The sequence below is a fragment of the Salarias fasciatus genome, chromosome 8 (genome assembly GCF_902148845.1).
Source record: "Salarias fasciatus chromosome 8, fSalaFa1.1, whole genome shotgun sequence".
Lineage (NCBI taxonomy): Eukaryota > Metazoa > Chordata > Actinopteri > Blenniiformes > Blenniidae > Salarias > Salarias fasciatus.
Genome location: NC_043752.1, coordinates 249685 through 263445, shown reverse-complemented (window position 1 = coordinate 263445; position 13761 = coordinate 249685). Strand labels below are relative to the sequence as shown.

The 13761-nt window shown below is 57.8% G+C and overlaps 1 long non-coding RNA gene across 1 annotated transcript in view; it reads left to right on the top strand.

Moving 5' to 3' along the window:
* Window positions 1–1676: 1676 nt before the first annotated feature.
* LOC115393831 (uncharacterized) overlaps window positions 1677–13761 on the top strand; it is a 68911-nt gene continuing 56826 nt past the window's right edge. Inside the window, exon 1 of the long non-coding RNA XR_003931973.1 lies at window positions 1677–2019. This is a non-coding gene — a long non-coding RNA (uncharacterized LOC115393831). The remainder of the gene's footprint in view (window positions 2020–13761) is intronic.

Here is a 13761-nt window from a genome sequence, read left to right as displayed (position 1 = left end):
TCAAAATGCATTGCGGGTAATGTTTCAGACGGGGGGGGGGCGGGGGATCTTCCTGTAGGACAGGACGGGCTGGATCAGGGCCAGGACCGGGACTGGCCCAGGACCAACCCTGGAACACACACACCTGTAAGAGCTCAGACCTGACGAGTTTAGGAAGATGCTCGGTAACGTGGATGCTAGAGGAGGAAGATGCTCTGTCGTCTGATGGTGTTTTGCTGTGAAACTTGTCTTTGATGAAAACAGATGACGTCTCTAATGTCCTGGAGATGTTAAGTGTGGACGACTGTCCGTCTGTCCAGGCGTGTCACTCGGAGGGACATGAGACAGCAGTCTCCTCATTGTACCTTCAGAAGTTTGACCGTCCGTCCCTTCGTCTGGCCTTGGACTCACCGGAGCTCGTCCCGCTGTCTCCAGCTCGAAGACAGCTGGACTCCCTGGACGGTTCAGACTGAATGAAGAATCATTTGTCTTTCCAGGACAACACCTCACGGACCCATGAGGGGGCGCGCCGTTCTGTTCCGTTCCACGGAGTTTAAATTAGTCTTCCATGCATAAACATCATCTTTGATTAGATGATGTGTTGTTTTCATCTGACTCGCTCTTCCTGACATTCATCAACTCCCGTTAGCTCCCATTAGCTCCTGTTAGCTCCTGTTAGCTCCTGTTAGCTGCCGTTAGCTCCCGTTAGCTCCGGTTAGCTCCCGTTAGCTGCCGTTAGCTCCCGTTAGCTCCTGTTAGCTCCTGTTAGCTGCCGTTAGCTGCCGTTAGCTCCCATTAGCTCCCGTTAGTTCCCGTTAGCTCCCATTAGCTCCCGTTAGTTCCCGTTAGCTCCCGTTAGCTCGTGTCACAGATCCTGGGTAATCCGTAACTGTGTGCACAACATGAATCTAAAATATAACAGCAACTCTATTATACAACATATTCAACACAACATGCAGCATACGACGTGTAATAAATACAGAACAATATAATATGTGCAGTGCGTTGGCGGCAGAGTGACTGGATTTCTAGTGTCGTTGATTTCCTTCGGGGGTTACAGTGACCGTGGTTGCAGGATGTAAAGACTGGACGGCGGACGGCTGTCCTCCTGTCCCCTGCTGTCCCCCTGCTGTCCCCCTGTCCTCTCGGAGGTGTCTCATCAGGACAGACTCAGGATAGTCTCGCTGTTTTCCCTCCATCCTGCTGAGGCTCCAGAAGAGAACATGCAAACTCACCCAGTCTGAGCAGAACGTGAGCTTTTATTGAGGATCATCAGTGAAAAGTGAGAGAAGCTGTGTGGTCAGGAGGAGGAGGAGGAGGGGGGGGGGGGGAGGGGGGGGGGAGGGGGGGGGAGGGGGGGGGGGGGGCAGCTCCTCATAAATAAGCCTGGCGGAGGCGGAGGGAGGCAGAAGCGGAGGTGAGCTCTTCCCGGTGCTCTGCTCCCGGGACTCGGTAGTGGTTTCCCGGCTCTCTGGCCCCGGTCCCCGGTCCCCGGTCCCCGGTCCCACTGTGCCCCCGGCCCCGCTGCCCCCCCCCCCCGTCCCGGCCCCCCCCGTCCCGTCCCGTCCCGTCCCGGTCCCGGTCCGCTGCTCTGCTCCGCGGCTCCTGCAGGGAGCGGTAGACGGTCTTCGGAGCGGCTGTACTGTACAGCAGGAGGAGGAGCGAGCGTGTAGTATTTCCCCCCCCCCCCCCCCCCCCCCTCCCCGGCCCCCTCCTCCACCCAGCAGCCCCTCCACCCCCTTCGAGCCGTTCGCAGCCATCCAGACCGACTGGAAGGCAACAAAAGGGGCAGGAGTCGGTGTCGCTGCAGCCGCACGCAGAGCAGCGCGGAGGACGGGACCGGGACCGGGACCGGCGCTCCGGGAGGGGGCGATCTGAGCGAGCGACGCGGCGGAGGTCCGGGTCTGGAGCGAGGGGACCCGGGGGGGGGGGGACGGACACCCAGCACCGGAGCGGACCGCACGCGAGCGGAGCCAGGCTCGACTTTCTCCCGCTCCGATCCCCGCTCCTCGTGGGGGGGGGGGGCGGGGGCGACCGACGGTGAGTGTCCTTCCGCCGCCTCGCGCTCCGGAGCGCTGCGGCCGGCCCGCCTGTCCCGGGTCCGGGTCCGGGTCCGGCTCCGCGGCGTGTGGAGCGGCTCGTGCCGCGGCGCTCCGGTAATCTGTAATCTGTAATCTGTAATCTGGCGCGGTGCTACTCTGCAGAACGGGCCGCGCGCCGCCGCCGCACGCCTGGTCCAATCACGCATGCACACGTGCACGCATAATGTGGAGCTGTGACTTCCCCCGCGAGGAGTCTGCATTGTGTGTCTGCTGCTCCAATCACCTGCCCCCCCCCCCCCCCCCCCCGCCCCCCCGCCCCCCCCCCCCCACTGAAACGCAATAACAGGAACCACGTTGGGTCAGTTTGCAGCGTGCGCGTGTGTGTATATTTATGTGTGTGTGACGTGCAGGCGTTTCACTCTCTGCCAGGACTCCACTGGACCGGGCCGTGCGGGTCCAGGTCTTCCTGATCCGGGGTTCTGGTGGTCCGGGGTTCTGGTGGTCCGGGGTGCTGGTGGTCCGGGGTTCTGGTGGTCCGGGGTGCTGGTGGTCCGGGGTTCTGGTGGTCCGGGCTCGGCCTGGCCCCCCCACTCCGCTGCACGGCGGTGTGTTTGGATACAGCCGGACTCCGGGGGATTGAGGGTGTAGTTTTTGGGAGGTGCTTCAACACGAGCGCTCTGGTAGTGCTGCTGGGGGGGGGGGGTCTTCCTGGGACCACGTGAGGATCCCCGGTGAAAATAATCCCTGATGGTGACTGATACTGGTGTGTGTGTGTGTGTGTGTGTGTGTGTGTGAAGCCTTCCTCGGCCACATCACTGCGCTGTACTGATGAACCTCTGGCTGTAAACACTCCCCGCTCCCAGCGGTGTGCACGGCGGCGTGCACGGCACTGACAGAGTGACAGTCTACAAGCTGCTGGTGTCCCCCCCCCCCCCCCCCCCCCCCCCCCCCCCCCAGAGGCCGCTGCAGGTTTGTTTTACAGTGAGGACAGTTAAACCGGGGGGGCCGGGGTCACTCCGGGAGCGAAGTCGGTTTGCAGCTGAGGCCGGAGTCCAGAGGAGCCTCCTCCACCTGCAGCTCCGGACCCAAGCTCCGCTTTGCCTGATCAGCCGGCGTGTTGCCAGATGTTCCACTCTGCATTAATCATTACCAGCAGTGTGAAGGGCCCCCCCCCCCCCCCCCCCCCCCCCCCCCCCCCCGGGTTGATCATTAGCTCTAGACTAGTCCCTGGGTTCAGCGGTGCTCTGGAAGGCTCTGGTCTCAAACAGACCGTGTGAGGCAGAACCCAACTTCATGCTGATGCTTCAGTGTTTCAGGAGAACCCTGGTCTGTCCTGGCCTGGCCTGGTCTGGTCTGTCCTGGTCTGTCCTGGTCTGGCCTGGTCTGGTCTGGTCTGGTCTGGCCTGGCCTGGCCTGGCCTGGCCTGGTCTGGTCTGGTCTGGTCTGGTCTGGTCTGTCCTGGTCTGTCCTGGTCTGGCCTGGTCTGGTCTGGTCTGGTCTGGCCTGGCCTGGCCTGGCCTGGCCTGGTCTGGTCTGGTCTGTCCTGGTCTGTCCTGGCCTGGCCTGGTCTGTCCTGGTCTGGTCTGGTCTGTCCTGGTCTGGCCTGGTCTGGTCTGGTCTGGTCTGGTCTGTCCTGGTCTGGTCTGGTCTGTCCTGGTCTGGTCTGGTCTGGTCTGGCCTGGTCTGTCCTGGTCTGGTCTGGTCTGGTCTGGTCTGGTCTGTCCTGGTCTGGTCTGGTCTGGCCTGGTCTGGTCTGGTCTGGTCTGTCCTGGTCTGGTCTGGTCTGGTCTGGTCTGGTCTGGTCTGGTCTGGTCTGGTCTGGTCTGGTCTGGTCTGTCCTGGTCTGGTCTGGTCTGGCCTGGTCTGGTCTGGTCTGGTCTGTCCTGGTCTGTCCTGGTCTGGTCTGTCCTGGTCTGGTCTGGTCTGGTCTGGCCTGGTCTGGTCTGTCCTGGTCTGGTCTGGCCTGGTCTGGTCTGTCCTGGTCTGTCCTGGTCTGGTCTGTCCTGGTCTGGTCTGGTCTGGTCTGGCCTGGTCTGGTCTGTCCTGGTCTGGTCTGGCCTGGTCTGGTCTGGTCTGGTCTGGACTGGTCTGGTCTGGTCTGGTCTGGTCTGGTCTGGTCTGGTCTGTCCTGGTCTGGTCTGGTCTGGTCTGTCCTGGTCTGGTCTGGTCTGGTCTGTCCTGGCCTGGTCTGGTCTGGTCTGGTCTGGCCTGGTCTGGTCTGGTCTGGCCTGGTCTGTCCTGGTCTGGTCTGGTCTGGTCTGGTCTGGTCTGGTCTGGCCTGGTCTGTCCTGGTCTGGTCTGGTCTGGTCTGGTCTGTCCTGGTCTGTCCTGGTCTGGTCTGGTCTGGTCTGGACTGGTCTGTCCTGGTCTGGTCTGGTCTGGTCTGGACTGGTCTGGTCTGGTCTGGTCTGGTCTGGCCTGGTCTGTCCTGGTCTGTCCTGGTCTGGTCTGTCCTGGTCTGGTCTGGTCTGGTCTGGTCTGGTCTGGTCTGGTCTGGTCTGGCCTGGTCTGTCCTGGTCTGGTCTGTCCTGGTCTGGTCTGGTCTGGTCTGGTCTGGTCTGGTCTGGTCTGGTCTGGTCTGGTCTGAGCGTTGAAGCAGGCTGGGAGCTGTACCAGGTGAGCTGCTCTCCAGACCCTGCTGGTCCTCCTCTGGGGGGGCCTCCTTCAGGGGGCCTCAGGTGACCTTCCTCGCTCTCCGGCAACGGGCCTCTCTCTCTCTTTGTGAACCTTTTCACTATCTGTCCTCCTTGCTGTCCCCCCCCCCCCCCCCCCCCCCCCTCGCCCCCCCAGCGCAGAGCGAGCGCCGTCCACTTACATAACGCGGCGTGTGCAGCTGATGTGCTGCTCTGGATCTGCTGTATAATGATGTCAGTGCTGTCTGGAGAGGCAGAGGGCATGCTGGGTAGGCCAATATGTCAGGAGCTATTCCTGAGCGGGCTGTTGCCCCCCCCCCCCCCGAGAGGGTTTTGGAGCTAAACTGCTCCGTAACAAGGACGCGGCTGATTAGCCGTTGGTTGTGTTTGTTGAGTTGGGCGCCGCGCAGCGAGCGACGCCTCCCGGTGACGGTCCTGGGGGGGCGGCGCCGCCGTCCGTCCCGCGTGTCACAGCGAATAAGCCGAGACGCCCCGGCGTGGATCTCTGTGGCGTTCTCCAGCAGAAGACGCCGTCCTTTCCTCTGATTAGCAAACATCAGCATCACTCGGCGTCTCGTCTCTGTGCCGCTCGCCTCGCCGTGCCGCTCGCCGTGCCGCTCGCCTCGCCGTGCCGCTCGCCTCGCCTCGCCGTGCCGCTCGCCTCGCCTCGCCGTGCCGCTCGCCTCGCCTCGCCGTGCCGCTCTGCCTTTGTCTTTACTCTCCGCCTGACCTCAGTTGACTGCTGCTTATCGTATAGGAGCGCGGCCTTGAGGCGCTTCGCCGTGGTGTGTGTGTGTGTGTGTGTGTGTGTGTGTTGGCGTATGACTAATTAGATCATAGCCCATATGCTATTGACTCGCTGGCTCCATTCAGGCGGCGCCGCTGAACGTCATGTGATCATCACGGGTTCCTGCGCTGAACGGGGCCGATGCGTCGGCGCCATGTGAGGTATGGCGGCTGGACCGCCGCTGCGACGCGACGCGTCGCGTCGCGTCGACAGGAGCCCAACAAAGGCCGCTTGTACGCAAACGTCTGATTCAGGTTGTTTTGATCCGAGCGAATGAAAGCGGCGGCGGCGGCGTCTTTCTGCATGAGGAGAGCGCTCAGATGACTACCCAAACACCAAGGCCCTCACTCGGCTTCTATACATCATTACGCCATAATTACCCAGTCCGGGCCGGGACGGAACCAGACCACCTGCCGCTCGCAGGACGGGACATTCTGTTTGTCTCTCCCAGCACGCGAATCAAGACCCGGTTCAGGGACCCAGTCCAGGGACCAGGTCCAGCTCCCAGGGCCCTGGACCAGGTCCAGGGACCAGAGGTGAGCTCCTGCCTCCTGTGTGTTCGGTTTAGTTCTCGCTGCGTTGTTCTTCCAGGATGCTTTCCTGCAGCCGTCGGGCGGTTCTGGTTCTGGTTCTGGTTCTGGTTCTGGTTCTGCTCGTGGAGGGTTCCTCCTCCGCCTCGGAGTGTTCTGCTGTAGGAAGCCGGCGTGCCGCCGGGGAGCCTGTGTTGTGTCTCCTGTGTTGTGTTGTGGTGTAGCGTAGCAGCAGTCGCGCTCCGCCTCCGTTTCCCCTCCAGGGCCGGCGGAGCGGCGCTCGGCTCCGTCTGCGAGGCGTCCGGGCCGAGCGCTGACGGCACCGGCGCTCGTGAAACTGAGAGAATTGCATCTGACGGCGGGAAACGTGCCTCCGGTTCGCGAGCGATTCCTCTGAAGCAGCTAAATTTAGCTTTCAGTGACTTTCACACCACTGGCCCGCGAGTCGGAGGAGAGGCAGAGCGTCGGGAGGACGGAGCGTTCACCGCCAGGACGCTTCGTTAGTCTCTGATGGTCTGGACGGGTCTGGGGTCGGGGGTCGGGTCCCTCAGGACCCTCAGCAGTGGGATTCAGACAGAAGGTCTGTGGACCTTCTGAAGCTTCCTTTCAGCTCTGATCCGGGGTTCAGACCTGTTTCCCTCAAACTCTGTGTTGAAAATGTCCCCATTGATACAAGGTTCCCTCACCACAGCCCGCCGCCGCCGCCGCCGCGGTCCAGCCCACCGCCGCCGCGGTCCAGCCCGCCGCCGCCGCGGTCCAGCCTGCCGCCGCCGCGGTCCAGCCCACCGCCGCCGCCGCGGTCCAGCCCACCGCCGCCGCGGTCCAGCCCACCGCCGCCGCCGCGGTCCAGCCCGCCGCGGCGTGGGCATTGTGTTCTTTTGTCTGTCGTTGTAAGGTTGGTTATTTACTCTGTTTGGCAGTTTGCTGATGAAGCTATCTGTGTTTTCAGAAATGGATTTTCTGAGCGTCCGTGGAAAACGTCGACAGATTCAGGTTCTTGTTGTTTTTCTTCCCAGCCGTTCATGAAGTCCAGAAACCTGCAGTTCATGTCGGTATCTCTAGAAAACGCTCCGATTGCGGTGATCCTCTCCTTCAGAGAGGTTTGTTTGTGCCTTGTTCATATTCTTTGTTCTACCTTGGTTTTTCCCCAGTTGCATGTTGGGATTGCAGGGATCCTGTAATGGAAAAAGACGGTATTGATCTGATTTGTGGCTCACAGCCTGAAGATAGGTTCTATAAAGAAGAACACCGCCGTGTGGAATGCTGGCGTGGATTTATTTTGGTGATCAATCTGTCAGGAAGTTGTTCGATGTTTTTCTTTCACAATTGACTCGTTGTGTGTTCGGCGGCGGCGGCGGCCTGAAGACACGAGCAGTAAATCCTCCGTAATTGGAGCTATGAGCATCTTGAAGATTGGGCCGAGTCAGCTGATATTAAAAAGTCATAAAAAGTAAAGCTGGGTTTCCAGCGGCAGCGTTTTGGCGCGCAGCGCCGGTGGCGGCGAGCTCGGACTCAGAGCTCATTAGGGGAGAAGAATGAGGCTCAGTGTGTGCTGGTGCAACGCCGGTTTGTGTCGCATTCAGGCGCTGCTGATAAGCATGCTGTCATGGCGAACATGACAAGAGATTATCTGTGTGGCCTCCACCGGTCGGGGGGGAGGGGGGGGGGGCGCTTTGAGATATAGCAACACCCCTCAGCCAAACACGCTGCTGGAAGCGTGGCGCCGGGCTCTGGGCTCCGCCCTTCGCTCCGCTGCCACCGGGTGAAGTTTCACTCTGTGCTCTTGCTGGGTCTTCTTCCTCATTTCCGCCGAGCGGCGTTTTGTACGAAGACGCTTCACTACTTTGTGCCACCAAAACTACGTGCCATCCCTCGCTGGCTTCTTCAGCCGGCTCTTCTTCAGCCGGCTCTTCTTCATCCGGCGCTTCTTCAGCCGGCTCTTCTTCAGCCGGCTCTTCTTCAGCCAGAGCTTCTTCAGCCGGCTCTTCTTCAGCCGGCTCTTCTTCATCCGGCTCTTCTTCAGCCGGCTCTTCTTCATCCGGCTCTTCTTCAACCGGCTCTTCTTCATCCGGCTCTTCTTCATCCGGCTCTTCTTCAACCGGCTCTTCTTCAACCGGCTCTTCTTCATCCGGCTCTTCTTCATCCGGCTCTTCTTCATCCGGCTCTTCTTCATCCGGCGCTGCTTCAGCCGGCTCTTCTTCAGCCGGCTCTTCTTCAACCGGCTCTTCTTCATCCGGCTCTTCTTCAGCCGGCGCTTCTTCAACCGGCTCTTCTTCAGCCGGCTCTTCTTCAACCGACTCTTCTTCATCCGGCTCTTCTTCAACCGGCTCTTCTTCATCCGGCTCCTCTTCAGCCGGCGCTTCTTCATCCGGAGCTTCTTCAGCCGGAGCTTCTTCATCCGGCGCTTCTTCAGCCGGCTCTTCTTCAGCCGGCTCTTCTTCAGCCGGCTCTTCTTCAGCCGGAGCTTCTTCATCCGACGCTTCTTCATCTGGTGTTTTGGCAACCAGCACTTCCAAAATCACCGGGGCAAGTAAGAAGCTGTGAAAGTGCCGTGTTGGCCAGAGTGTTTCACACAGCTGCTCTCCTCTCTGATGAACACCAGTCAGCCGGCGCTCCTCCACCCACGCCTCCACCACCTCCACCTCTGCACGTCGTGCAGTGAGAATCCAGATGAACAGACCGTACATCTGAAGACATGTTCAACAACCAGCTCCCAAGATGGTAACCAGCAGGACCCGGTGGAGGAACCCACACCGGCCGTCCTGTGGATTCGTGAATAAAGTGGCAATAAGACTTTCAGCCCCCCCCCCCCGGGACAGAAGATAATCAGTTTATAATCAGAGCTCCCGGGAGGAATTAATGTGTGTGATTAGAAGTGGGTTTGTGTTTAGGCACTGAACATGAAAGTAATGAAACATGATTGCAGATTGACTCTAAAGGGATAATTGTTGTTCTTTCAGTTCATGAAGTGATTAATTATTTGTCATATTCTGAAAATATCCAGGAAGCCGTGTTCAGGATGCTGTGCTCCACCAGAAAGACCTTCTCAGTGTTCCACTAACTTAACATCATGTTTGAAACCATGGTCTTTTATTGTGTAATCCAATTTCTCATTGATGCTTTCAGATCTAAGTCGGCAGCAAACGTTTATCAAAAATCAGATTAAGGACAAAGATTAGTCACGGATCAAAGCAGGAACATGTTTAATAGTATTTACTGGGATAATTGTGTTACCAGGAAATGCAACAGGACAGTGCGTCGCTTGTCTGGTTTAGAACCTTTGAGATGTTCGGACTGTGGTTCTGATGCTCGGCTTAGACTGGCCTCCACATCCAGGCCTGCTTTTACTGCAGCGTCTCGGATAATCCACAGCTCTGTCAGGGCTGCTCCGGGGTTTGCTGGTTTGTCGTCGATGTGATGAAGTGCTGAGAACGAGTGCCGTGATCAGTCGAGAGAAAGACGTCAGTGTCGTCTGCATACGTGTTTCTCTTTCGCGTCTGATTGTTCTGCTGATACGACCACCAGTCACATGTTCGTCATGTTGTGCAGACTTGGCCTTAATCACTGGTAACATGATAAAGAGATGTGAACATGTAGCATGCTAACATGCTAATGCGCTAAAGAGACATGCACATGTGACATGCTAACATGCTAATATATTAGAGAGACAATGAACATGTAGCATGCTAATGAGCTAAAGAGATGGCGAACATGTAACATGCTGATATGCTAAAGGGATGCTGCACAGGTTCACCATGTGGACGTTAACCCGTGGTCTAGAATTCAGATGGTTCTGGTTCTGCGTTGCACATTTGCTGTAGTGTGTGTGTGTGTGTGTGTGTGTGTGTGTGTGTGTGTGATCAGCCACTCCCAGCGCTCGTGGAGAGCTCGGCTAATGGCTGGAGCGCTGGAGTCGATAGTGGTGCAGTGGCTGCCATCAGAAGCTCCACTTGGAGCGTTTCCAGGCTTCAGCGTCTTCTGCAGCAGTAATGAATAACTCTGAGCAGCGAGATGCTTATAAAACCCCGCAATTAAGATCCTGGCCCGGACCCAGGCGCAGCTATAGCAGCATTTACTGTATATCGGTCAGCATTTCATTACTGCTGCAAACAAAGCCAGAAGCACAGAGAAGGTAGGATTATGTTAAAAAAACAAAAAAAAAAACAGAAAATCCCATCCTGCCCCGCGCTGCAGCTCCGTTAAACACAACTTAACTGGGATTACTTCTTTTGGGAACCCGGGATTTGATTTGTCTATAAAGCGACCGCTGGTCGGATTCCTCTGGAACCCTGGAATTAGAGGTGGGGGGGCAGAGGAACCGGGACTTTTACTGCTCCACGTTTTGTAATCTGTCACGCTTGAGGAAGTCTGGGTGGACCGGTTCCAGAGCGTGGCGGTTTGGCAGGCTGCGGAGCTCCTCCTCTCCTGTGCACTGCTTTTTTTAAAAGGGTGGGTTTGGGCTGAAGGCCGCCGGGTTTCGCGACACGCCCGGGGCTGCGGAGCGGCTCTGTGGGGGGTCGGTGTCCGGAGGACGCCGGCCTGGACGTCTTCATCCGCATTGTTGACCGCGGGTCTGGGACGCTCCAGTCTGCCGCAGGACGTCTGGAGCTGAGATGACAGGAAGGAAACCGGCCGCGACCACAGAGACACTTTGAGGGTCTTCGGGTTTTTCGAGCAGCGTCTTGCTGAGTCATACTGAGAGTGTCTGTTTGACAGGAGTTCATATTGAAACACGTTCAGAACAGAGTGGAGCGCTCGTGTTTCACCTTGGAACATTGAAGATGAACGATTGACCAACGTCAACACTGGTGTAAAAACCAGCTCCTGTGGTGGTTTTGAACAGTGAAAACAAAGTAAACACTGAATATGAAGCCGCTTAACGGCGCCGATGACTGAGAGACGATGACTGGATTAACGTCCCTCCAGGAGAGGAGTGGATGAAGGAGTGATGGATGAAGCTCCAGCCTGTTTCTGTCTGATCAGACAGGCGGATCTCATTGTTCACCTCCCGGTCCTGAGCATTTATTGATCCAAACAGATCCGGGGGTTTTCTGTGATCCAGACTAAACATCAAACCTTCTGCAGATGATGTTGATGTTTCTGCTCTGTGTGAAGCCACCGGGTTTTTCTTCTCAATTACAAGCAGCTTTTTTCAGAGTTAGTGTGTATTTTATTGTCGTTTGAGTTTGATTTGGAGCCCCTCACTGGTTGAAGCTCAGTCTTTATGCACGTTTGTGAGTGAAATGATGAATTAGGCTTCATGCACACGTGATTTAAAAAAGAAAAAACATTTGGAGGAAGGACACAGTTCGAGTCTTTTTATTACATCTGACGTCATCGTGGTTGAACAATCCAGTGATTTTAACACCTGAGAAGCAGTCGCCACCGAGGATCGATCGGTGATTGACGATGTTTCCATGTGCTGGATTTATTCTCTGCTCCTGTAAAAAACTAAACAAGTCGATCTGATTACCGGCTGTGCTTCTTTACTATTGGATGCTGCAGGAAAAGAGTCTGAAAGCTCGAAAATCAAGAAACGACGATGCAAATCAACGATCACTGATTAATGACAGACGTGAGCATCATCTGCAAACGTGTTAATCATACCTTCATCTGTGTGTGTGTGTGTGTGTGTGTGTGTGTAGCTCAAAGCCGCCGCCCGTCACTCTGAATAACCAGGAACTTTCACATTAAGGACGAATCAATTAATCCAAAGTGATGAGCGGCGAATCGGCGGCGGCGTGAACGTGACGAGCTGCCGGCTGGACCGCCGAATCAGACGGCTCCTCAGACCTCGGCGCTCCCGCCGCCGCGGCCTTATTAGCAGGGCGGCGTGTAATTCAATCGTCTGCGCTTTATTATTTTGGCGCCGGGCCTCGAGTTTGTTTTAATTATTGTGAATTCCTGGTTTTTGTGGCGCGTGAGTCACGTCGGCGGTGCGCTGAAAGGCAGATTAGTTCAGCTCCGAGTGTGAAAATCGCTAATAATGAAACAAAAGGTGCAGCAGCCAGCGGGGTGTTCGCAGCTCCGCCTGCAAAAAAAAGTAAAAGAATTAAAAAACACTCTGCCGCCGCCGAGGAATCAGACCTGTGAACTGCTCCGGTGCTCGTCTGGCAGCAGGCGGTGGTGGGAAGGACCGTCGGCCGAGAGGGGGTCAGGTCGGCGCCGAGCGGAGTTCTGAGCTCATTCAGCTCCTTCCTCGCCACGGTGTGCACGTGGCGTGTCGAGGGGAGACACCATGGCGTGCACGTTGTGCCACCGCTGCTGTGTTTTGGCCGTGCAGGACGGAGTCCGGTTTCCCCTCAGCCGGTCCGGACGGACGGTGGGAATTCAGATGGTGGAGGTGTCAGCGAGCCGCCGCCGTGCGCACGCCCCGGACACAACGTGCACGCAGGCGCACGCCGAATCTTTATGCGCCGACACGCGTTCTCACCGGCGTCTACGGTCCGTACATGCGTGTCCACGGAGCGCACGGCGCTATTCTGGGCCCAGATGGTATCGCTTCACGTGAAGGAGCGCCGGGGCTGTGAGGCGGGCGACCGCCTGTCGGTACGACGCCGGCGGCTCTGCCTGCGCCGGCCGCCTGTCGGTACGACGCCGGCGGCTCTGCCTGCGCCGGCGGCTCTGCCTGCGCCGGCCGCCTGTCGGTACGACGCCGGCGGCTCTGCCTGCGCCGGCGCTCCAGCTGCTGCTGGCTTTGTTTGGGTGACGGCGAGAAGCAGGAAGCGGTGTAACAGGAGCTACTTCCTGTGTCAGCCTCATGAATGAATGAACTCTGTCTGCAGCTCTTCTGCTGCCGCTGCCAGTTTGAAGGCCTTCCTGCAAACGCTGATAACCATCCGGGGGGCGGGGTGGGGGGGCAGGGGGCGGGGGGGGGGGGCGGGGCTCCACGTGTCTGGGCTCATTGCTTCATTATGTGAAGTTTAAATGCTGCTTGCTGAGTTGAAGCCGCCTCCAGTGTGGCTGAAGCTGCTCACGGAGGAAGGATTCTTTCACTCCTGTGAAGAGATCAACCAGCAGAACTCGGTTCCACGCAGCGCTGCACGGTTAACCCACACCTCGTCCAACCCGAGGCTTTAACTGCTGCGGAACCGAACCGCACAGGGCCGAGGTTTTCTGAGGCATGTGAGCGACAGACCTGTCCGCCAATCAAAACGTTCGAGTCTCGCGTTGCGGGCCACCGGCCAATCAGAAATGACAACAGGAAGCAAGTATGTCTGCACTGCACTGCTGCAGCTAACTAGCGTCAGGTTGCTAACAACAAACTCTGCGGTGACGAGAGGAGCAGAAGGTTTTCAGTGCGACTCGTTCTCGGTGTGGAAATGTCTGAGGTGACAGCAGGAGAGGGGGCGGAGCCACTGGTGTCAGGAGGACCTGGAGCTCAGCTGTTTGGACTCTGGGTTTGGAAAAAAAACGACGTGGAGCCAAAGTGAGCCAGATGGTGTCACCGTGCAGCAGCCAGATCCAGAGGAAACAACACCTGTGATGGTGACGGTGTTGTGACGGTGTTGCTGTTGGTGTTGTGACGGTGTGACTGGCGGTGTTGTGACGGTGTGACTGGCGGTGTTGTGACAGTGTGACTGGTGGTGTTGTGACGGTGTTGCTGTTGGTGACGGTGTTGTGACGGTGTGACTGGTGGTGTTGTGACGGTGTTGCTGTTGTGACAGTGTGACTGGCGGTGTTGTGACGGTGTGACTGGCGGTGTAGTGACAGTGTTGCTGCTGGTGACGGTGTTGTGACGGTGTGACTGGCGGTGTGACTGGTGGTGTTGTGACGGTGTTGCTGTTGGT